The sequence below is a fragment of the Pinus tabuliformis genome, chromosome 3_1 (genome assembly GCF_031772625.1).
Source record: "Pinus tabuliformis cultivar Carrire ecotype Pingquan chromosome 3_1, CPIR1, whole genome shotgun sequence".
Taxonomy (NCBI): domain Eukaryota; kingdom Viridiplantae; phylum Streptophyta; class Pinopsida; order Pinales; family Pinaceae; genus Pinus; species Pinus tabuliformis.
The window spans coordinates 58,688,815-58,712,283 of NC_142301.1; the positions used below are offsets into that span (position 1 = coordinate 58,688,815).

Sequence of the window (23,469 nt, forward strand, 5' to 3'; positions counted from 1 at the left end):
CCTTTTATACAATGCAATTGAAGCATTCCAAGTCCTGAGCAAGCCACTTGTATGAATAGGGAAATGAATTCATCCTTTGGTGTTGCAACAACCGTGGCAAGAAATGGCAGTCATCATTCAAAGATACATCACCTACAACAATTGGCATGATGTGGTAAAGCCCCGACAACTAAAAATTCTAGTCATTTTAAAACAAAAAATTTCAGTTAATTTACCATTTTATCTGAATTCCCTGTTACATGATGTTGCCCAATGGGTAAGGACAGCCAAGGACCCACATCGTGTAGTCAACCATCATGGGCTAATTAAATTAATTATCACAAATAGACTGGCATAACAAAAATTAACATGGGATAGTATCGTAAATCCTACCTTGGCTCCACCTCCAGAAAATGCGGAAATAGAGCAGCAATGGCCAAGAACCCTAGGCCCAAAGAGAATACTAAAGAGAAAGAGTCCCTCTGCACCCTTAGAATCAACTAAGCATAGGCGCTTTGTGCGAGTGAAAGCCCAGTGGCGCATCCCAATCCAAGCAAAGGAAGCTGGACCATCCCACACACCTCCTCTTAGTCCGCAAGACCCTCCTTTACAAGACTATGAGGAGGAAGTGGCTAGGATTTTGGGAAGCATGGGAGTGTCTACTGAAAGTAGGGAACAACCAGGGAACATTGAAAAATAGAATTGTACCCCTGACCGTTCGGCCCCTATTGACAACCCCGGTCATGAGGAAACCCAGCCATGCACTGATGCCATGGAGGAATAGAGGGAGTCAATTCATGCTATGGAAACACCCCTCGAAGCCGAGGTACATGAAGGAGAAGCTAGAAGAAAAGAAACTCAAACAGTAGGCACCAGTTCAGTGGACCTCCCAGCAGAAGGAAACCCTGAAGATGAAAACTTGAGAGATGCCAAACAACCAAGTGATACTCCCTTTTTGAAGTCCCCTGCGAATGAGGCCTACCAAGGAGAAGACCACGAGAATGATAATTATTTAGGAGATACCATTGCATTGGGATCTCCTAAAAACAAAATACATAATAATAACAAGTTGGAAGGAGAAAATACACCAGATTACATAGTTCCAAAGGGGAACGTCCTTGATGATGACATCATACAGCCTGTACATGAAGTAGAGGATAACACAACTTCAGATAAAGGCCCTAGAGTAGAGAAGCCCTACAAAGATAGGCTTATAAAGATGCTCAGAAATTATAGAAAACAAAATCAAGTAATTATGCAGCTGAAATATTGGTTAAAAGAGGCAACTAGAACCAGGTAATTGAAATTGTTAATGGAAATTGTAGGAATGCAAATAGAACAATGTTCTACAAAGGATGTTGAGGCTCAGACAGAGTTTCTTGTGGTCTATCCAAAAGAAACATAGACTAATCTAGCTATGATAGAAGGCATTGCCATGCAAACTGAGGACCCCTGTATCTTTTCGCAGGGAACTCAAACACACCACCCCACTGTGGACACTATTTTCCAAATAGATGTTGAAGAAGATGTTCGAGTTGACTGTGTAATTCAAGAAGCAGCTGAAGCTATTGTTCAGACTGACTCTACAGAGACCTAGGACGTAGAGGCCCAAGTAGATGAAACACCCCTTTACACCCCCTTGGTAAGAGAGGTCATAATCAGTGTTTTGGAGAATTTAGCATCTATGGATAAACACTAATTCAATAGACAAGTAGTTGTGCCTAGAACAACAATTTAAAGTATTTTAAGCTTTTCTTATAAACAATAGATAAGAAGAGGGGATAGAAGGCCTACCTGTAGTTATTCTTTCCTCTCGTCTCCCTTGTACCAATTCTGGTGCTCCTTCCCATACTTAATCCACTAGAGAAGTATCCTGTAAACACAACAGAAGACAAAAACCAATCAAAGCATACGATCCATTGAATATAAATGAAAGGAATCAGAAGAAATTCATACATATAAGCATTATGAAATAACACAACATATGGAAAAAGGTTCAAATGCTATATTAGTTAGAAGAAGGAATTACAACCATCAGTGTCTGATTCAAAGTCATTCCTCCAGCTTGGATCCCATCCACATCACATCAAAAGCAATACAAGCTTGTGGCATCACATCATTTGCTCCAAAGTCAAGTCTCATAGCAACATTATATCCTTACATTTCAACATAATCCAGCCCCTAATCTCTTAGATGAGTGGTCAATTTATAGGAAGATGAAGGAAGTTTTGTCATTAATGGTGACATTGAATGGCCTTCCATAATTAGAATTAGTTCCGTGGAGGAAGGGATGAGAGGATTGTATGCTCCTTAACTCATTCCTCATCCATTTTCGAGCTCATAGGAGTTGACAAGACAGGGAAACTTCTAGATGACTCCAAAGATAAGAATATTCTGGAAACCCTATGTGAATTTTGTTCATTCTCACCCAGTGTAGGTGAAAGGAAGCCTGAGTGCTCTACAGAGCACCCTGGTAGCAGACTTAACTGCTCTACAGTGTACCTTCATAAGGGATTACCTATTCTGGTCCCTCTAGAGGCAATTTCTAGATGTCTTCAAGTCATGAAACTGTCTAGGAAGGATGCATTCAAAGGGGTGACTTGTTTAGGGCATGAAGCAACTGAAATTAGGGTTTGATGAGCCCTAAAACACTAATCTGGATGTTGAGATTAGATGTGCCCAAATGGATTTGTAACAGCTACCCCCTGAAGCATGAAGTCAGAAAAATGCCAATGTCGAATGAAATGCTTTATGATGTGATGAGGAGGTATCAAAGTGGAAGGTGACCTGCATAAATTACAATACATACATAATGATATTTTATTTTACTTGAATTGTTGAGGGAAGGCATACCCATTCTCAACTTATAAACTTTCATTACATGTACACAAATAGTCATCTACAGAAATAGACCCATGATCGGAATGACTATCAATGTAAATCCATTGTACATATGATTTAGTACTCCTGATATCACAACCTGGATGGATGAAACTAGATCCGGGGTCTTCAATATCGTTCAATTTTTCACTTAAGTACAAGTCTAACCATGTGAATATGTGATTTGAAGTTGAACATGGGAAGACACCATCTGATTACCAGCTGATGATGTAAGATGTTAACAAATGCGAGAGAAATCATTGATAATGATAATGATCCTCAAGGTACTACAGTACATTCTACATGGTGTGAATGGATGATTTGAAATTGAACACCATACAAAGTCTTTCAATCGAGAGCCATTGATGTATGCCTATCGCCAGAAGTGAGAAACTTGTCATTGATGCATGCAAGCCTCAAGGTACTGAATGGGTGTTTCTAATTCAACTTCTTGGATAATGAGTTGATGTCTACAAGAAGCGGCTCATTGCAGGAGGGCCTTGATATATCCCACATCAGCGACACAAAATGAGTGTAGTGATTTTAGAGATGGAATTTGACCAACAACACAAAGTTCAGGAATGGCGGTCATGAAAATGAAGGTTTATGGTATTGCAAAAGATGGATTTTGACTAGATGACTTCTCTTGAACATGTCGGCGACACTAAAGTGAATTGGCAGCATTGACCCAAAACAAAGCGATGGATGGTATGATAGACCTATGGTTTGATAACCATCAAGCTAATAACCCAACCCAAATAGTCATGGTGATGGAGTGAAAGTGTCATGTTCAAGAGCGGCTTGCTACCATAAAATGGTTTCCCTTTTTCCATTTTCCCTAGTCATTGCTGACCAGTACCTCTTTATTTTTATCAAGCTTGAGGAGGATAACATATACTTGTTGTATAATTTCACCCTTTGGGTGAATCCATCGCTATTTGATGTTTTAATGAGTCTAGTGAAGGTAAAACTCGGTCTTGTCTAGATGGACAAGTTTGTCACTATTTGATGTTTTAACGAGTTTAACAACAAAGATAACTTGGTCATTTTCATGTTTAGAGAGTTTGAAAAGGTACTAAAAGAAAACTGCACAAGTTCTTTTTCGTAAATTAATTTCTCAAGTCTGAAAAAGCATAAAATAATACAAGAGAGATATCTTTTCCAATCTATTAACGAGCTGGAAAGGATAAGTGCTCAACAACCTTTTAATATTTAGAGAGTCTAAAAAGAGCTTAAAGAGGACTTCAAGGGGGTTCCTTTTTCGTTTTTAACAGAGCTCAAAAAAGAGATAAAAGTGTGCTCTATTTTGAGGAACGAGTGGTGTCTAGGGTAGCAATTGGTTCCAGTGATATTGGAACTTCTCAAAACATGTTCATTTATGTGAAGAGCCTAGCTAATAAGACCACTCATTGAAATTGTTCCTCAAAAAAACGTAAAACAACCAAGTGAAAGCATATGGTCAGCCAAAGGGATGGTGGTGATGGGATGAAATCAACCAAGGTTCATTTGATGAAAGAGGTTGATAGAATGGAAATCACGAGGGTTAAAAAAGGAAATGGGTTCATTTTTACACAAGCTTGAACCATAGGGAACTATGCTTGGATTCAATTTCATGTTTACACAAGCTTGAAGTGAAAAACTATGCTTGGAACTAGTTTCATTTTTACACAAGCTTCAAATGAGGAAAAAAATTTCTTGAAACTGGTTTCATTTTTACACAAGCTTGAAACGAGGAAAAACTTTTCTTGAAACTGGTTCCATTTTTACACAAGCTTGAAACAAAGAAAAAACTATGCTTGAAATTGGTTTACATGCCCCCGGCATGATGAAAGGGAGAGTCTCCTGTAACCAGATGGAAGTCACTGCAGTGAAGCAGGACGGTTATCCAACAATTTTTGGGCTTCGTCCAGATAGGGACAAAGGTGAATGGGATGATTCCTTCCACATAACATATAGGGAAACTTAACTTTACCATTAGGTGCATGCCCCCCAAGATTCATTACATTCACCTACGTAGACTACTCATGGCTATCAGGTGGATGGAATGAAGGTTCTCTTACCAAAGAAAATGAAAGACTTGACTAGGATTTTATGAGATCTATTCAAAGACTCGAATTGGAACTTTGCTCTGGGGGACCTTCTTCATCTTTTAATGAGCTTGACACAAGACAAGGAACTTTGCTCTGATTCCTTCTTTCATTTTTTAACGAGCTTGACATAAGACAAGGAACTATGCTCATTCTCCTTGTTTCATTTGTTAACGAGGTTGATACAAGATCAGGAACTATCCTCATGGGAGGTGTTTCATTTTTTTAATGAGGTTGACATAGTAAAATAACTATCCTCATACTCCTTGGTTTCATTTTTTAACATGGTTGACATCAGACAACAAACTATCCTCATAGGAGCTGTTTCTTTTTTTAATGTGGTTGACATAGTAAAAGAACTATCCTCAAATCCTTTGCTTTTTTACAACCCATGATAGGAGGTCATGACTTCCAATAGGTTCTCATCTGATGAGAGAACAATGCTCTGGAAGGGATCCGTATCAAGGAAACCGAGATCTGGTTCCAATGCCCCCAGTACATAATGTACAACATCACTGAATTGATCGTCAGTTGATGTAGGTATGGAACGGGTTGCCACATAATTAACCCGTGGTGGGGATGATACCATTGGTACAAAAGGACCATTTAGGGAAGATGGTTGACTGGAAGCCACATTTGGATCGGGAAATGAAAGCTGGTTGACGGTGACAATTTTGCCTTCATGCGGGAAACACACCACTTGAAAGAGTGTTGAAACAATAGCTCCCATGTCACAAACATAGTCGCGACCCAAGAGTAAATTATAATCTAAAGGGCCTGGGACTACCATCACATTCAGATAAACAGTTTTTCCTCCCAAAGTAATAGGTAACTAAGGGAGGATCCCTAATGGTTGACTGGTTCCCTTGTTAAAAGCCAACAGATTCTGGGTAACAGGCACAAGCAGCGGCGAACTGAGCGCTTGCCAAGTAGTTGAGGAAAGGATACTCACTGATGCACCTTCATCTATAATAGTTCCAGATACAATCATATTACAAAATTGTACTATGGTCTGGAAAGGCACATGAGAAGGAAGATAGAATCCTGCCAGTTGATTCCAATCAAAGGAAGTGACTAGAATACTTGGACGGGGTACCATAGAAATGGGAAAATTAACCCCTTGAGTTACAAGAACTAGAGGATTTTCGTCATGTCTGAATGGAACAAGAGGACTTCCCCCAAGCTCATTAGAATCTGAAGAAACAAAAAGAACCTTAGTGGTATCATACTCACTCTCTATAGGAATGGTACGATTAGCTGAAGGTGAAATCGGGTCAACTCTTACCTCGACCTATTGATTTGGGTTGGGTATAGACTCATGGGATTCACTTTTAGAGAGAGTGGATTTGACCAATGGTTGATTTGAGTTAGTCAACTCATCAACTAGTGAAGGATTTAGGGAGAGTTTCCTGTAACTAGATGGAAGTCGCTGTGGTGAAGCAAGACGGTTATCCAACACTTTTTTGGCTTCATCCAGATAGGGACAAAGGTGAATGCAGCGATTCCCTTCACATAACCTACATGGAAACTTAACTTTACTCTCCTTTCCATGAACTTTACTACCACTAGTTGATGGTGTGTCACCAACATGATCTCCAGAAGTTAATGATATAGGATGATGTGAACGAGAAGATCATTCTTCTAAGATCTGAGGAATATCAGGACAATTTCGAAGAATATGGTCTCCCGCACAAAGTTTGCATGGATATCGAACTTTGTGAGGCTTAATGGAAAGTTTCTCATCAGATGTTGCATTGTAAGCAATGGTTGCTTGATTGCCCCTCTACTAAATTTGCTTCTTCTTCTTCTTCTTCCCTTCCTTCTTCTTTTTAGCCACCTGGTTACTAGTACCAATACTTTCACCAGGCAAAGAGGAAGAAGGGGAGAAAGAAACAAGGTATGATCCATGTGTGCATTTACTTTAGGGACTTGAATAACGCTTATCTTAAAGATAATTACCCCACATCATCTATTGACTAGATTATCGACGAGTGTGTAAGTAATGAAATTTTCTCTTTTATGGATGGATTTTCTAGTTATAATCAAATCACTATTCATCTAGAATATCAACATAAGACAACTTTATTTTTCCCTAGGGTACATTTACATAAAAATATGCCTTTTCACCTTATGAATGCTGGAGCTACATTTGAACAGGATGTGTCATATGATTACCACGATATAAATATAATATCGAAGCCTAATTGGATAATTTAGCTACTCATTCTCGAAAGAGAATTGATCATCCCAGACATCTTTGATTAATGTTTGAATGATGTCATTACTATAAAATCTTGTTGAATCCGAATAAGTATGTTTTCACCCTCACGTCCTGTTGGTTGTTGGGATTCATCATTTCTATTGAAGGGATTCATGTAGATCCCTTCAAGGTTGAGTCAATACTTCAGTTACCTCCCCCATCTACTATTCGTCAACTTTAGAGCCTTCAAGGGAAAGCCAATTCCTTAAGGATATTTATTGTTAATCATGTTGATATTAATAAATGATTTATGAGACTACTCAAGAAAGGTGTCCCATTTCTATGGGATGGTTTTTCCCAACATGAATTTGATGCTTTGAAAAAAAGAATTAAACTTTGCTCCTTTATTGAGTCCACCTGATTATAGCAGAGACTTCATTTTATATCTCATTGTAGCATAATCAAATATTGTTATGGTTCTGGCTTAGGAAGATGATGCTTATACTAAGCACGTAATCTATTATTTGAGTCGAGCCTTATAGGTCCTGAACTGCATTATTCTCCCACCATTGAGAAATTAGCTTTGGTAGCTATCCATGTTGTTCAGTGACTTAGACATTATATTATGCTTAGAAAAACTTCCATCTTAGTAGCTGTCAATCTGTTTATGTTTATTCTCAGTGAGCAAGTGATTGGGGGTAAATGCAATAGATGGATGTCATTTTACAAGAGTTCGATATCGAATTCATGTCATCCAAGTATAATAAATCATTAGTATTTGCAGAGTTAATCTTAGAGTTTCCTTGTGAGGAAGAAATGATTCATGAGGAATCTTTTCCTGATGAACATCTTTTCCTTATTTCCTCATAAAATTGTTGGTATGGAGATATCATTAGATATCTCTTTACTTCGAAGCTTTCACTCACTTTTCCAAAGGATGAGTGTACAAATTTATGACACTTGGAAAAAATATATATTATTACAGGTGAAACATTTTATCATCTCAGGGTTGATTCAATCCTTAGACATTGTTTAACCTTAGAAGAAGCTTAGTTTGTGCTGAATGATTGCCACAGTGGAGCTTTTGGTGGCCATCTATCTGGGCTTGCAACGACCCAATTTTTTTATGTGCAGGTTACTTTTGGCCTTCAATCTTCAAGGATTATATTGAAGCGGTCAATATATGCCACCCTTGTAAAGTTTATACTCAGAAAATGCACACACATCAAGCTTCGCTCTTTCCTATGATCACCATTAGTTCATTCACAAATTGGGGTATTCATTTCACTACCCGCAGTTGGCCTTCAGCAGGAAATCATAAGTATATCATCGTAGTTTTCGACTACTTTACTAAGCGGGTCGAGGATATGCCTACTTTCAAGGATGATGGTGAAACAACAACCCCGTTTCTCTTCAATCAAGTTATCTCCCAGTTCAGTATTCCTAAATAGCTTTTCACTAACCATGGTAGTCATTTCTAGAATCAAATGATGTATGAATTGGCTCTTAAGTTGGGTTTCCGGTAGGAGAATTCATCTCCCTATTATGCTCGGGACAATGGGCAAGTTGAAGCCATGAATAAATCCCTAGAAATCATCTTGCAAAGGATGATTAACAAAGATCGATCCAATTGGCACATTATGTTATATCCAATGCTTTGGGCATAACAAATTTCAGTCAAGACTGCTATAGATTTTACTCCCTTTCAACTAGTTTATGGGCTGGAATCATTTTTCCCTATGGAATGTGAAATTCCTTCCCTTAGACTAGCTGTTGACCTTCTTCTAGATACATCTAGTATCAAAGAATGCCTCGTTCATTTGGAACATCTCGATGAGGAGCATCGAGATGAAGCCATAATCAAAGAAGTTCATGAAAAGAGAGTAAAAGCTCAATATTATAAGGTTGTCCATCCTTGGATTTTCTCTAAAGGTGACCTTCTCTTAGTCTATGACCAAGACAAAGTTGCCTTGCGGGAAGGCAAGTTCAAATCTATGTGGCACGGTCCCTTCAATGTCAAAAAGGTCTTGAAGAAGGGAGCTTATGAGTTGGTTTATTTTGAGGGAAATGAGTTGGAAAAGCACATAAATGGTCTCTATATTAAAACATATTTTTCTTAGGCTTCGGCCTAGCACTTGCTTGACTGTAAATATTTTATATTTCTGCATATCTATCTATTGGTTTCATAGTGATGTTGTTATTTTTTATCTAATTTGGTAGGTATTGATCGACGATTTGATATATCTAAAGTTCACCAATGGTGCTAGTAGACAGAACTGGAACCTTGATTCCATGACTTGGGTGATTTATTATCTATTCAGACATTTGTTGGTTTCAAGAGGCGTATGTATCAGTCCTGCTTCAAACAATGTTACCGAATATACTATTGTCATTAATTTACTAGCTAAGGCAATATCTCTTAGTATTGATTCATTAGTAGTATACTTGGATTTGCAACTGGTGGTATCTTAATTAAATAACATCTATCGTGTGAGATATCCTTATTTATATCGCCAATTTCTAATAGTGCATTTATTATAAAGATCATTTATTTATATCACCTTTATTCATATTCCATGATCAAAAAATTCATTTGCAGATTCTATCGCTAATCAAGCATTAGATTGGCACATAAATCATTCATCACATTAAATATAAAAAATAATCGAAGAGTCATCAGTATATATATGATCATCATGGTGAAACCATCCGTACATAGATATAAGTTTTGTGTTCACAATAATATACAAAACTGGGACAAAATCATCATCTATATATGGGTCCTACTCAGGATGAGCGGCACTGAAGAAGAAAATGGCATTTTCCACCTGTTAGCACTTGAATTTGGTCTCAGGCTGAAAAAGACAAAATTCAAGGCAACATCAAACCACTTAGCCTCGTAGCTAGCCCTACAGGGACAGGAGAGGGCTCTCTCCGAGTCTATCTTGGAAAAAGGTCTTCAAAGGCCTGAGATGACCAATAAAGAACACTGATTTTAGGCTAGTAAACTGATAGGGAAAGTTTGATTTTAAATTTTTAGGGTTTTGTTGGAAAACTGAGCAGGACAATTTTGGGTGCGGGGATGAGACACAGTTTTTGCAGAGGTCTTTTTGGGGCGAGGTAGGAGATTGTCTTGATGCCTTTGAAATAAGTGAATGGATAGATATGACCGGTGAGGAGTTAATGAGAGCAAGAAACCATCGAGAGTTCTCCTTAAACAGATGAAAAAATAGATATTAAGCAAACTTAAAGGCAGAGCATAGAAACCATGAATTCTACCTTAACACTTCATTTACTTAATTTGCAGAAGAGAAGAGTAGGAAAATGGTACACATTACAAACTTACAAGTACATGAGAGAAACACACCATCAACACAAATCACCACAGGAATCCCAAATAGTGCTGCAAAACCCTGGTCTTTCCTTTGCCAAAATTGCTGAGATACAATGTGTAATACAGTCTAAGCTTATCCCCCAAGAGTCCAACCTCTCCAACCATGAAAATGATTTAGAAAATACATAATATAGACCATGCCAACCCATTCCCTAGCCTCTAGGGGTCGAGCTCATCATCCTAGGAGTTGTTTCAACCAATTCTAAACAAAGCACTACAATCTAGGCAGTCAAAACAACTTGCCTCTATAAGCTAGGAAACCAATTCATTCATTTAATTTTTGCTATTTTATGAATGAATCTTCTAGAATAGGTAAAAAAGTGTCATTTCATCATGAAAATACATTAGCTACATCAAAGAGGGTGAAAAATCCCATGAAAAGTCAAAACTAGTCAAAAGTTGCGTTGTCCTGAGCTGTAGATGAAAAGTTGGCAAATTTCCCTGATGTGTAGCGCGCCTTTGAGCCCACTTTTGGGGTACTTCCCGGCATCCAAATGAGTCTCAAGTGGGCTTGTTGGAAAGGTCTGGATGTCTACTCTCCAGCCCAGGTGGAATTTCTAAATTTGGTGCCCATTTTCCCCTCCAAAAATGCAATCTCCCAAGACTTCTTCCTGTGTGTCCAAAAAGTGGCAGAAGGTCATTTTTTGCTTGTTTTTTGACCTTTTGGGGACCCAAACCTCAATGAAATGTCTTGGCAGTGGCTGAGCAAGTGTAATTTGTCATGAAAAATCCAAAAATGCAGAGTTTTTGTGAAATGGACCTCCCCATCTTCAGGGTAGCACGCGGCGCGCTACGCGTTGAGAGCAAAAACCTGTTTTTAGCAAAAAAAAATTCAAAATTAACCAAAATTGCTCCAAATTTTCTGAATTTTGAGCTGGGGGTGTATCATTGAGCGCCATGCTCCTTCAAGGAGGCTTCAGCCAAAATCTAAAGTGGATCGGGCCTTTTCCTCCATTTTAGTGCCTTGGCCAATCGTCCTTTGAGTACCTTCATTTTCGCTTTGCACACATGCATGCGGGCCCAATAATGATTCTTCATGTGGCGGAGCATATCTTTGTCCCTGTTTGCCTTGGCTAAGCATAGACTCTCACTCAATAGGTGTCAAATCACCGGGTCTATTGCGGGCCAAGTTTGGGTCTTCTCGGATTCGCCGCAACTCATAAAGAGTGTGTTCATCTTCTAGCTGTTTGTTGCGCTGCTCCAAGTAGTTGATTGTCCAATTGGCCATTTCCAATTTCTGTTGCAACAAGTGATTCTCAGCCTTTTGTTGTTGAATGACCTCCTTTAGCTCCGAGGTAGGAGAACTGATATCAATATCAATAATATCCGTGTCCGGATCTCCTGAAGGTCCTTCATCCAACATGGATTGCTTACCTCTATCCTGTACCTGTGCCTGTACCTGTGCTGTAGTTTGCTTGAGTTAAGAAAGGATTTTGAATGCTTGCTGGCAAGTTTCTGGGAAAAAAACCCAACTCGTAGTGCGCCTTACCCAATGCGTAGCGCCCCTCTGATGCATAACGCCTGAACAAAATTACACTGAGAAAATCGCGCTGATGCGTAGCGCGCCCCTGACGCGTAGCGCGCCCTCCCTGATGCGTAGCGCGCACCCAGCTACATAGTGCATTTTGCAGGAGGCTTTTCGAGGCCTTCTTGGTGTCAAAATTGGGTGTAGGATAGCTCGTTCAAAAGCTCTTTGAGTCTAATTTTCAACACACCTGGAATTTTTTAATTTGGAGTTCATTTGCCCTGCCAAAAACCAAATCTCCCAAGACTAGTCAAAATGTGCCAAATGAGGCTGCCTCAAGGCAGAGTGCTGTTGCAGTCAACTTTTGAATGCCTTTCTCAACTCCAAATTGAGCTCATGATAGCTCATTGGAACGAGATTTGTGTCTCGTTATCATTGGACTCATCAGGAAAGTCATTTGGCCAACCAAGCTAGGAGAAAACCATATTTTCCAAAGGTCACTTCAGATGTGCATCAATTCTCCCGAGGCGATTGTATTTTTGACATTTCTCTAAAACCATGACACCCGTGTAAAAATTGAGGGAGGGTTTTCTTCTTTGGAATGGTGTGGACAAAAACCTCTCTCAGTTTTCCAAAATTCATCTTTGATTGCTCTAAAACATCTTTTCAATGAAACTTATCCCGATGTGTGAAACTAGGAATTTTATGGAAATGAAGCGAAATGAAGGGGATGAGGGGCTTGTAAATTATTGGGGAAATTTTGGGGAGTAGGGAGGGATGTTAGGAAGCAAGGGAAAGTGGAATCTCATATATTGAGTGAGGGGAAGGGGTCCAAAAGGGAAAAACACAGGCCCAACCTAGAAAATTGCCAAGTTGTAGCAAGAAACTAGGGTTTGTGCGAAAATGAGGAATTTGGCAGATCTAAGGGATGGGAAGTGTTTAATAAGGTACATGAAGGATAGGGGAAGGTGTGTGAACATCTGGATACAAATTTTTCTGATGATTTGACCGTCCAAGAGAAATTGTCTCCAAAACCCTAGGAGAGGGGAATGGACCTTACCAAGGCACAACTGAAGCATGGATAAGCTGTAAAATGACCCTATGGAACTTGACTTGATGATTAAAACCCTCTGAATGATGATACACTCAACTGAATGATGACATGGACTGCCATTTGGACAACTTTGAAAAGAGTGAAAACAAACCCTAGACCTAATGCCTAGTGACCAAATTTTGCTTGAAGACTCACAGAAATGACAAAATTTGACCTTGACACTCTGAGACCACTTTGTAAGAGCATATTTGATCACTGGAGGAAGGCTGGAAAGACTGACACTAACATTGGCTCCAATGGGGATGGTAGCTCCTTGGAGGTGCCAAGAACGGTAGATCTTTGGGATAGCAGACCAGTGCCTTATCCATTGGCAATGGAGTCAAAAACTCAAACTAAAATGCATGACTGAAAACCGACACAAACTAACTTAACAACAAGACTGAAAATTGACTCACAAAGGACTCATGACTCAACTAAAAACTGACTCGATACTTAAACACAATCGACCAACTGAAAATGATGCTCAAAGTGGAGCTTATTCATCACAACCTACTCTAACAGTTTCATTCATCACCTGATCAAGTGAAATGAAACAACCAGTGCAACCAAGTAAGTATCCCATCTATTGTTCGAATTCTCCACAAGTGCTCACTTATGACCAACAAGAGAGAACTACTGAAAGGCAACTCCCATGACAACTTGGAAATAGATCCGTTGAATGATATGAATTCTCTATCCGCCTCCAAAAACACTGCATAAGGATCTTGAAATTCAAGCACACTGGAACTTAGCTCATCCAATGGATTACTTCTCGTTTCCTCATACCATGAATGCAAACTTTGATCTAAGCCTTGTGACGAGACCTCTGCTGAAAATGAGAAAGAAACTGGCTGCCAGATCAAATTCATATCAGCACATGTTTCAAGCTCACATGTAGTCAATGGAGAAAGACTTTGAATGCAAACCTCATCCAAAACATCAGCTATTGGATCATGAAAAACTTGAAAAGACTGCTGTAATGTATCCATTGAAAATGTATGACATCCTTCTAACTGTTCATCTTTTCCTTGAGAGATTTTACGAAGATTCTGCCTTATAAACTAAAATGCTTCGAAACAAAAGGGTATAGAATCTTCCTGCATCATCAAATCATGTATTTCATCTTCCACAGCTTCATCTGTAATCTGCCCTTCAATTTCATTTGGTGGTTGCAAATCTGATGCTACAGGCTGCTCAAGAATTTTGTTATCTGTCTCATCCTCAACATTAACACTAAGAGATTGCTGATTTGTTATAGGCTGTTCATTTGAAGATGTACTATGCAATCTACCCTTCAAAAACTGAAATGATTCAAAACGGAATGGTACGGAGTCACCTTGAATCATTAAATCATGTGTGTCCACTTCCAAGTCTTCAGCTGCAACTTGACAATCAATGGATTTCGGGGGTTGCAAATCTTGAACAAAATTTTCATTGCTCTCAAGATGATTCAAATCAAGACTTGTTGACATTTGATTTCTGATTGCATGGTAGTTATCTCTGATGAACTGAAACGAATCAAAACAAAAAGGCAAAGATCCTTCACTTACTTCAAACTTTGATGCACTTTCCTCATCATTGTCATAGCTACTATGCATCATTTGATCATTGTACTCGAGCTGCTGTAAGTGAACCTCTTCCTTCCACAAACTAGCTGTTGATTTGTCTGTAAGATTAGCTTTTGTTTGGAGAACATAATCATCATCATACTGATCAAACTGAGGCAAATCATCAGTATAAAACATATCATCAAGCATGCAGGTCATATCAACAGATCTCTCTTCTCCAAGGTGATCTAGAAAACAATCATTATCAGATCTATGACAACTAGGATAAGAAACAAAATGTTTTGGATCAGCAACTTGTTCTTCTTCAATCAGCGAGCCATGCGCTTGAACATCATAAGCATTTCTTGCGGTGACCTTCTCCATCATCTTTTCCACTACACTTACCAAAATGTCAAGCTTTACCTCTAGAGATGTCGATTTTTTCGGATCTATGTTTTTCATCTCTTCTTCCTTTATCCTTGCCCTTCGGATCAGCAGATGAGCCTCTACATTTACTGCACTGTTTTGCATCTCGTGAAGTGTTGCAATATCCCTTTCTCTCAGCTGAAACTCCATCTCTGGATCAAAGGCACCCGGATAGTGCAACAGAGCCGATCTAGGAGTAGGCCTTATATCAACTGGCATCGAATAATAAACATGGTTAAATCTGGCTGAAAACTGTTGTACTGTCTCCCCTGGCAATCTTTTCAGCTGGTTATACTCTTCCACAATCAAGCAAAGGTTCTGCCCGATCATCCACCTGTCGAGAAAAACTTTGACGAACTGCTGGAAATCTGAGATGCTCGCATCAGGCAGGGCTTTGAACCAACTTTTCACTTTAGGTTGCAAAGAAAGAGCAAAAAGCCTAATACTAACATCCTCTTCATCAACTTCAAAAAGGTCAAGAAAAGACTCAAAATTCTGCACATGTTGCTCAGCGTTGACATTCTTACGTTCACCATCAAACCTCGACAAGTATAGATCATAGTTTTTGGCGAAAGGATGGAGAACAGAAGGTAAAACAAGAGGTTTATACTGATATGGAATTTTACAAGGTGTATGGGTATGTATAGCAGGTATAGAATCGGTCTTGGTCTTTTGAGGTTCATCAATTTGAAGATGGTCATCACAAAATTTAGAAGAAAGGTCTTGATCAAGCTCAAAGGTATGCAAATCTTTGGTATTCACAATCTTCAAAGGGAAAGAATCAACTGCAGGTTGAGGATCTTTTTGCAAGCATAGTATACTTTGCAAAGCCTTCTTGACATTCTTGGGAAAAGAGAAGAAATAATTTAGAACAAAGAACAAAATGTCTTGGATGCAATTCCCACTTGAATACCCGATCTGTCCATGTTGTCCTTTCATGTTTTTGCTGGTCGGGATCATGTTATAGACATTTTTGTGCCTTATAGCATTGAGCATGAAATGTCCATAATCTAAGGGATCCAAAGTCGCTAAACATGTTGTTCCTACCCCTAGAGGAACAAGGCTAACTAACCACAGCAATTCACAGAAGTTCTCCACCTGAAACCACTCAAAAACAAGTCAATTCAGGATCATGTCAACTGCTCCACTGAGCATCTGCGTTGAATGTCAACTGCTACACTGGCTACCTACGTTGAATGTCAACTCCAACACTAGCTACCTGCGCTGAGCGAGTTTGGACAAGTGGCAGGCTCATTCCTCAATGTGTCAATGCTCAGGAAGCTTCCAAAATGACACTTGCCTCAGGGAATTCGACTGGTGATGAGTAAGAGGTTCCAAATCTCCAAGTGGAAGCTCAAGAACTGAACTGAGAGGGAGAGGACACTAGTCAGATCTCAAGCTGACTCATCCTCTCTCCAAAATAACTATATATAGATCTCTCCTCCATGAGATCTAGGGGCTGGAATTTTGTTATTGCAAAGAATTGCTGTTGGTTTGAGACTGGAAACATTGGGTGCTTAATGCTTTGAAGGGAGCTGAAGAAGGAATTCCATTCTGCTGGGAAGGAGATGCTGGATTGGAGCCCTCTGGGTTGTATCTCTTCTTGAACCTTGTTATCAATCAATAAAGTTATCTTGGTTTTCTCCTATATACTGGTGTATTTGTATGATTGCATTAGTGTATTTGATTTACTTCTAATCCTGAATCATTTGTGAATATGAATATCTGCCTTTGTGTTGTGTTCTTCTCTTGTCGCAAGTAGCTGTTCTCTTGTCACAGGTAGCTGTTCTCTTGTGATCTCGTGGGAATCAAGTAGTTGTTCTCTTGAGCAAGCGAGGAGGCAAGTAGCTGTGAACACCCAAAGAGAAGAGGATCTAGATCGAGGGACAAACGGAAGACAACGGTAAGTCTATCGATCTCCCCTCTTTCACATTTCATAAAGGAAGAAACCAGAATAGCTGTATCTGTTTGTTGCTAAGGCACTGTCACACCTTACGTGGATAGGATCGTCCTGCATAGGCATTTTTCCCCACAACAAATTGGCGACTCCGCTGGGGACATTGCTTTAGTCATTTTATTTGTGTTTACATCATTGTTTGCTTCATAGACTCAACAGCAACAATCGAACTGCTTCTGCAAAGTAGACTGTTGTTGCCTTGATCCTTCACTGGATTTTGTCTATGATCTGAACAATGGACTCACAAATGATTTGATGATCCTTTGTGATAGTCTTTAGTACCCTCTCAAAGCATCCCTCTGATTATGCCTTGCTTGTGGTTCTGATTTGGCCTGAAACAGTTGATTTTTGAGCATTTTGTGACCCAGAACCCAGGGGAAACGAGAGTTTCTCCTTCAGCGCAGACACTGTGAAGGCAGTTTGCATTTCAACACAGGTCCCGTGAAGGCTACCTGCGCTGAATGTCAAACCCACAGTGTTGGCCTTGCGCTGAACCAGTTTAGCCTTGTGCAGCTGGGGTTCTCTGCTGTCTGTTGCCCTGTTTTGATCTCTATTTTTGCAGCCTTTAACCAGCATAGGTACCAGTCTGATAACTCCTTTTCTTTGCTTAGATTCTGCCTCATTTTGTACAAAAAGACTGTGAGTGTTTTTATGTGTTTTTACGTCATTTACAGTTCTCCTTTGCATGAGTAAAGTAGTCATCCTATAGCCTTTAATTCAGATCTGATTGATTGTGATCTTAGGAGAGAGTTCATTGGCTGTTTATAGTTGATTATCATTTGCTTTTGCTTATTGGTTTGAGTTTGTCTCTTTTAAATGTCGAAACAAGTATTCATTTCGAAAGTCTCAAAGTGATTGTAATCTCTTCTACCCTTGTTGTTTTCGAAAAAGTAAACTTGTTTGTATCTGTCATTTAAAAGCAAATTCAAAGTTGTACAAAAAGCTTTCTTTGTAGGCATCTATACTAAGAAAGCGGAAAACAAACACCTGCATTGTGCATTTGCATTTTGATAAGTTTGCATGATTGATTTAGGAAAGAGTGCATTAGAGTGTGCTGATTGCTCTTTGAGAAAAGATAGTGTCTTTCTTTTCCCTTAGTAGCTAGGATTTTCAAAGTTGAAAAGATAATAAAGCTTGCTTATCATCTTAGACTGCATTTAGGAATTGTACCATACATCTCGTGGTGATCCTGAAAGGAAAACTTCTAAAAAGATCAACTTAAAATAAACTGAATGAACCTAACAACGCTTTGCAACATAACGCACAACATAGAGGTCTAGGCTAGAGACGTGTTCCGGCGTCGTTAAGCCTAGTGACTGTCGATCTCGTAGAAGGTGGGCGATTCCTCCTGAGGGACGATAGCGCTAGTACGGATTGTGCTCCCACGTACCGTCGCGTATATATTGGGAGACCCCTATAGGCATATATCCTTTATCCTTAGGAAGCCATGTCAGCCGCCCTACTGATCGCAATGCAGTGAACACAGCATTCACGAAGATCGACCGCCCGTACCTTAAAAAGTATTCTGCGGTTTTGCGAAAAGTTTGGCACACCCTCTGCCTAGATCTCCAGAGCAGTTTCTTTTGGCCTTTTTCAGACTCTATAACAGAAAAAGTCCATCCGATCATTTGTCACTTCGGGCTCGTTAAAACATCGAAGGAGACTAGAGTCATCTTTAGCTTTTTCTCGACTCTTTAAAAGTGAAAAAGCAAGTTGTGTCTAAAGCATCGTTAACAATTTATTTTAAACGTAAAAATCACCCTTTATTCTCGCGTTGATCTTTAGGTTGAAAAGATGGAGCATACCAACCAAGGAAGTCCTCTTGGTGGAAATCCTAGTCCCTTCTCCCCTTGGGGAGATGTTGGTGCGCCCCACATGGCCACATTGTCGCTTCCAGGACTGACAATTGGCCTACAAGTCTGGCTCTTTTCAACCAATTTCATTCAGAATACCACCATTCCTGAACAGTCGAGTCAACAGTTAGATCAGACAAGAGTTGCCTCCCAGCCTTCCACTTCATCTTCCTCCCCTCCTTCCTCTTCGCTTGACGGAACTGGTCGAACAAAAAACCGAGTTCCTAAGGAGAAGAAGGAGAAGAAGAAGAAAGAAAAGAAGAAGAAGGAGCCTAAGGCGACTGGGGGCAAACAAATGTCATCTGACAAAAATCCACACACAGCACTCGTAAGGCCTAAATCGCCATGCGTCATATGCAAGGGAGACCACTTCCATAGAGATTGTCCCTGTATCCCCCGGATACTAAGAGACTGGTCCCCCCATTTGCACAATTCGGTAGCATCGACCTCTGATAACCATGTCGACTGCTCACCGTCAACTAGTGGGAGTGAAGCCCCAGGACAGAGCGGGAAAGCTAAATTTCCCTGCAGACTGTGTGAAGGCGATCACGCCATCCACCGTTGTCCCTTCTTAGACGAGGCAAAAAGAGTTCTGGAAGATCGCCCGATTTTACGAGCGCAACTTCCTCCTGGATATCAAAAACTCTTGCCAAGTCCCTCGCTAGTTGAGAACCCGGCTGACCCGCCCAAGTGGTCAGCCGAAGCACCTGTCATTGAAGATGAACCGTCTGAATCCATACCTGACGAAAGTCTAAAGGTTGAAACGGCAGTTGACCCGGTTTTGCCTTCAGAGGCTCTATCTTCAAATGACACCATCACAGAGGAGAATAAAGATGACACCGTCCAAATTCTCTTCATCAACACTGACTCTGATGATCAAGGGGGCAATGCCACCATTCCTTTATCGCAGGAAGGAAGTTCGACAGAGCGATATCCGGCCGTATACTCGATCCCACCACCAAGCAACCTGGTTGTGTCCTTCGACTGGAACCAACTAGGCAGACCCCGCTTGCGAGCTAGCATACCATTCAGAATCATTGTCCAAATATACAGAATGGTAATGGCTGGCACAGTTATTGATGAAGGGGCATCTGTGAGTATCCTTTCCTCTATTGCTTGGAAAGCGCTTGGTTCGCCTGCGCTTTTGCCTGAAATGAGAAATCTATCAGGCTTTGATAAGGGAACCAGTCGACCTTTAGGGATCCTCCCCAATGTACCCATAACATTGAAAGGGAAGACCGTTCAAATGAACGTGATGGTCGTTCAAGGACCCTTGGATTACAACCTACTCCTTGGACGAGACTATATATATTGCATGGGAGCCATCGTCTCATCACTCTTTAGAGTAATGTGTTTTCCGCATGAAGGAAGAATGGTCAAGCTCGTGGACCAACTTTCATTCCCCAGATCACGCATCGCAAATAGTCATATACCATCCCTAAATGGTCTATTCACGCAAGAAGTGTCTCAACCCACGGTCCATCCTCCTGATGAGCGCGAGTAATCCGGGAGGATATGACTGGAACCCAGGGGGCATGCATCCTGGCCTGCTTCGGCAAGGAAACTTTGGGTATAAAGTAGGTTTCCGCGGGAGAATATGACTAGTCCGTACCCCGTCCGTAGAGGAAGAGGGGTTGTTCTAGAATAAGATTCTTTTGTCAAAGTTATGTGAGTCGGCGGTCGTCGTCGCTCACCGATGGTAGACATCGCCGAAGAAGTGTTTTATTCGTAGCCGCGAACAAAACAATCTTTGGGTAACCTGAAAGAGGTAGGCCTCTCTCGGCAAGGCAAATGTTTTGGCGGAAGAAGTAGAGGTAACCTTGAAATCGTACTTTATGCCTGGGGGCATGCAAACCTTTTGGAGTGTAAGCAAGGGTCGGCTATTTATTTTTTAAATTTTTAGGACCCCTAACCCTTTAAACTCGTAGGATTAGTCGCTTCCGAACTTGCATAACGAAAGGATCCGGGGCAAAGCTTACGTGAAATGAAGCTCCATAAAAAATAGCATCTCCAATGAGACACTCTTATCATATGACTGGTATAATGAGCAGTTTTAGCATAAAGTTCATGCTCGTTAAAAAATAAACGCAAGATCCGAGCAGTTTTAACGCGGAATTCATGCTCGTTAAAAAATAAACATAAGCTTGAGCAGTGTTTTGGCGCATTCAAGCTCTTTAAAAAATGAACCCATTACCGGTAAAATAACCATTGTGTACGTAACCTTATCAGCCATAAAAGCCTTGGTCGTGTTTGCACCGTCACCTCCACTTTTCATTTGGCCGATCGTTTACCTCCATATGATTGTTTACCCATTTTGAGGAACAGCTGCGAAGAGTGATTTCACCTAGCCATCCTTGTGACACTGCCGTGATTGGAAAATTCCAACCTGTACCTGGAATCAGCTGCTAACCCTGTTCATCACTCGTTCCTCAGAAGACGAGTCTTCTTTAAGCTCTTTTCAACTGACTCGTAAAATATGAAAATATTGCCGAGTTTTGGCCTTCCAGCTCGTTAAAGCGACCGGAAGTGCTATCCCTCCTCTAGATTTTAATCTTTTTGGACCTGAGGGATTATTGCACAAAAAGATCGAGCGCTTGTTTTGTTCGGCTCGTTAAAACTATCGAAAACTCATCCCTTCTGTATTGTTTTATACTTTTTCGGACTTAAGGGATTAGATGACGAAAAAGGACTTTTGGAGTTAACTTTACGTACCTTTTCAGACTCTCTAAAAATGAAAAGGACCGAGTTATCATTGTCGTTAGACTCGTTAAACCACTAAATAGCGGCAAACTTGTCTTTAGACGAGAACGAGTTTCACTATCGCTAGACTCGTTAAAACATAGCAATGGGCTTGCCCGAAGGGTAGGTTATAGAACGAGCATATGTTATCCTCCTCAAGCTTGACAAAAATAAAGAGGTACTGGTCAGCAATGACTGGGGAAAAATTGGGAGAAAATCGATAAAACTTTGATGGTAGCAAGTCGCTCTTGAACATGACACTTTTCCTCCGTACCACAATCGGGTTGGGTTGTTTCATTCACCGGTCACATCACCATGGTCTCGCCATACCATCCATACTTGGGGTAATGCTACTGATCCATCGCATCAGTGTCGCCATATGTTCAAGAGAAGTCGTTCTGAAAGAGTCAACCGTGTCCCATCCACTACCATACATTATCCTTCATCCATTCATGACCGCCACCCTGAATCATATGTCACAGATCGTTTTCACCTCCATTAAAATCATTAGCTCCGTTCTGTGTCACTGATGTGGGATTCATTAAGGCCCTCTTGTGACGGATCGCTTCTTGTCGACATCAGCTCATTATCCAAGAAGTTGATATAGGGACAACCCCTTCAGTACTTTGAAGCTTGCATGCCTCAATGGCAAGTTTCTCACTTCCGGCGACAGGTATACATCAATGACCTTCGACCAGAAGATTTTGCGTGGTGTTCGACGCCAAGTCCTTTATTCACACCACGTGAATTGTACTGCAGTACCTTGAGGGTCATTATCATTATCGGTGATTCCTCTCGCGCTTGTTAACGGTTTACATCATTGACCGGTAATCAAGCGATGTCTTTCCATGTTCGACTTCAGCGCAATTCTCACATGGATCGACTTGTACTTAGAGTGAAGATCGAACGAGTTTGAAGACCCCGGATCTAGTTTCATCCATCCGGGCTACGATATATATTCAGGAAAGATAAAGACATTTGACATGTACATCATTGTAGCAGATGATCATCCTACTCAAAGGATGATAATTTCACCAAAATTATCGGTCTACCATCAGACGATCGTCTGTTCTATGTACAAAAATGAATTTATAAAGCTGAGCATGGGAATGCCCGCCTCAGCTAGATCATGAAAGCAGTATGAATCATAATGTATTGTATTGTATCTTATTACAGGTCTCCTCCCAGCAAATGGATGAACTTCGGACCCTCCTGGATAAAGCATTTCACCCGATAAACGGCCTCATACTTTAGGGGGCAACTGTTATAGACATTTTTGTGCCTTACAGCATTGAGCATGAAATGTCCATAATCTAAGGGATCCAAAGTCCCTAAACATGTTGTTCCTACCCCTAGAGGAACAAGGCTAACTAACCACAGCAATTCACAGAAGTTCTCCACCTGAAACCACTCAAAAACAAGTCAATTCAGGATCATGTCAACTGCTCCACTGAGCATCTGCGCTGAATGTCAACTGCTACACTGGCTACCTGTGTTGAATGTCAACTCCAACACTAGCTACCTGTGCTGAGTGAGTTTGGACAAGTGGCAGGCTCATTCCTCAATGTGTCAATGCTCAGGAAGCTTCCAAAATGACACTTGCCTCAGGGAATTCGACTGGTGATGAGTAAGAGGTTCCAAATCTCCAAGTGGAAGAAAGAACCTCCAAGTGGACTCAAGAACTGAAAGAGGGAGAGGACACTAGTCAGATCTCAAGCTGACTCATCCTCTCTCCAAAATAACTATATATAGATCTCTCCTCCATGAGATCTAGGGGCTGGAATTTTGTTATTACAAAGAATTGTTGTTGGTTTGAGACTGGAAACATTGGGTGCTTAATGCTTTGAAG

The 23,469-nt window shown here is 40.5% G+C and overlaps 1 pseudogene; it reads left to right on the forward strand.

The window, feature by feature from the left end:
- The first annotated feature begins 781 nt into the window (after positions 1 to 781).
- LOC149185766 (zinc finger CCCH domain-containing protein 17 pseudogene) overlaps positions 782 to 23,469 on the forward strand; it is a 73,971-nt pseudogene continuing 51,283 nt past the window's right edge.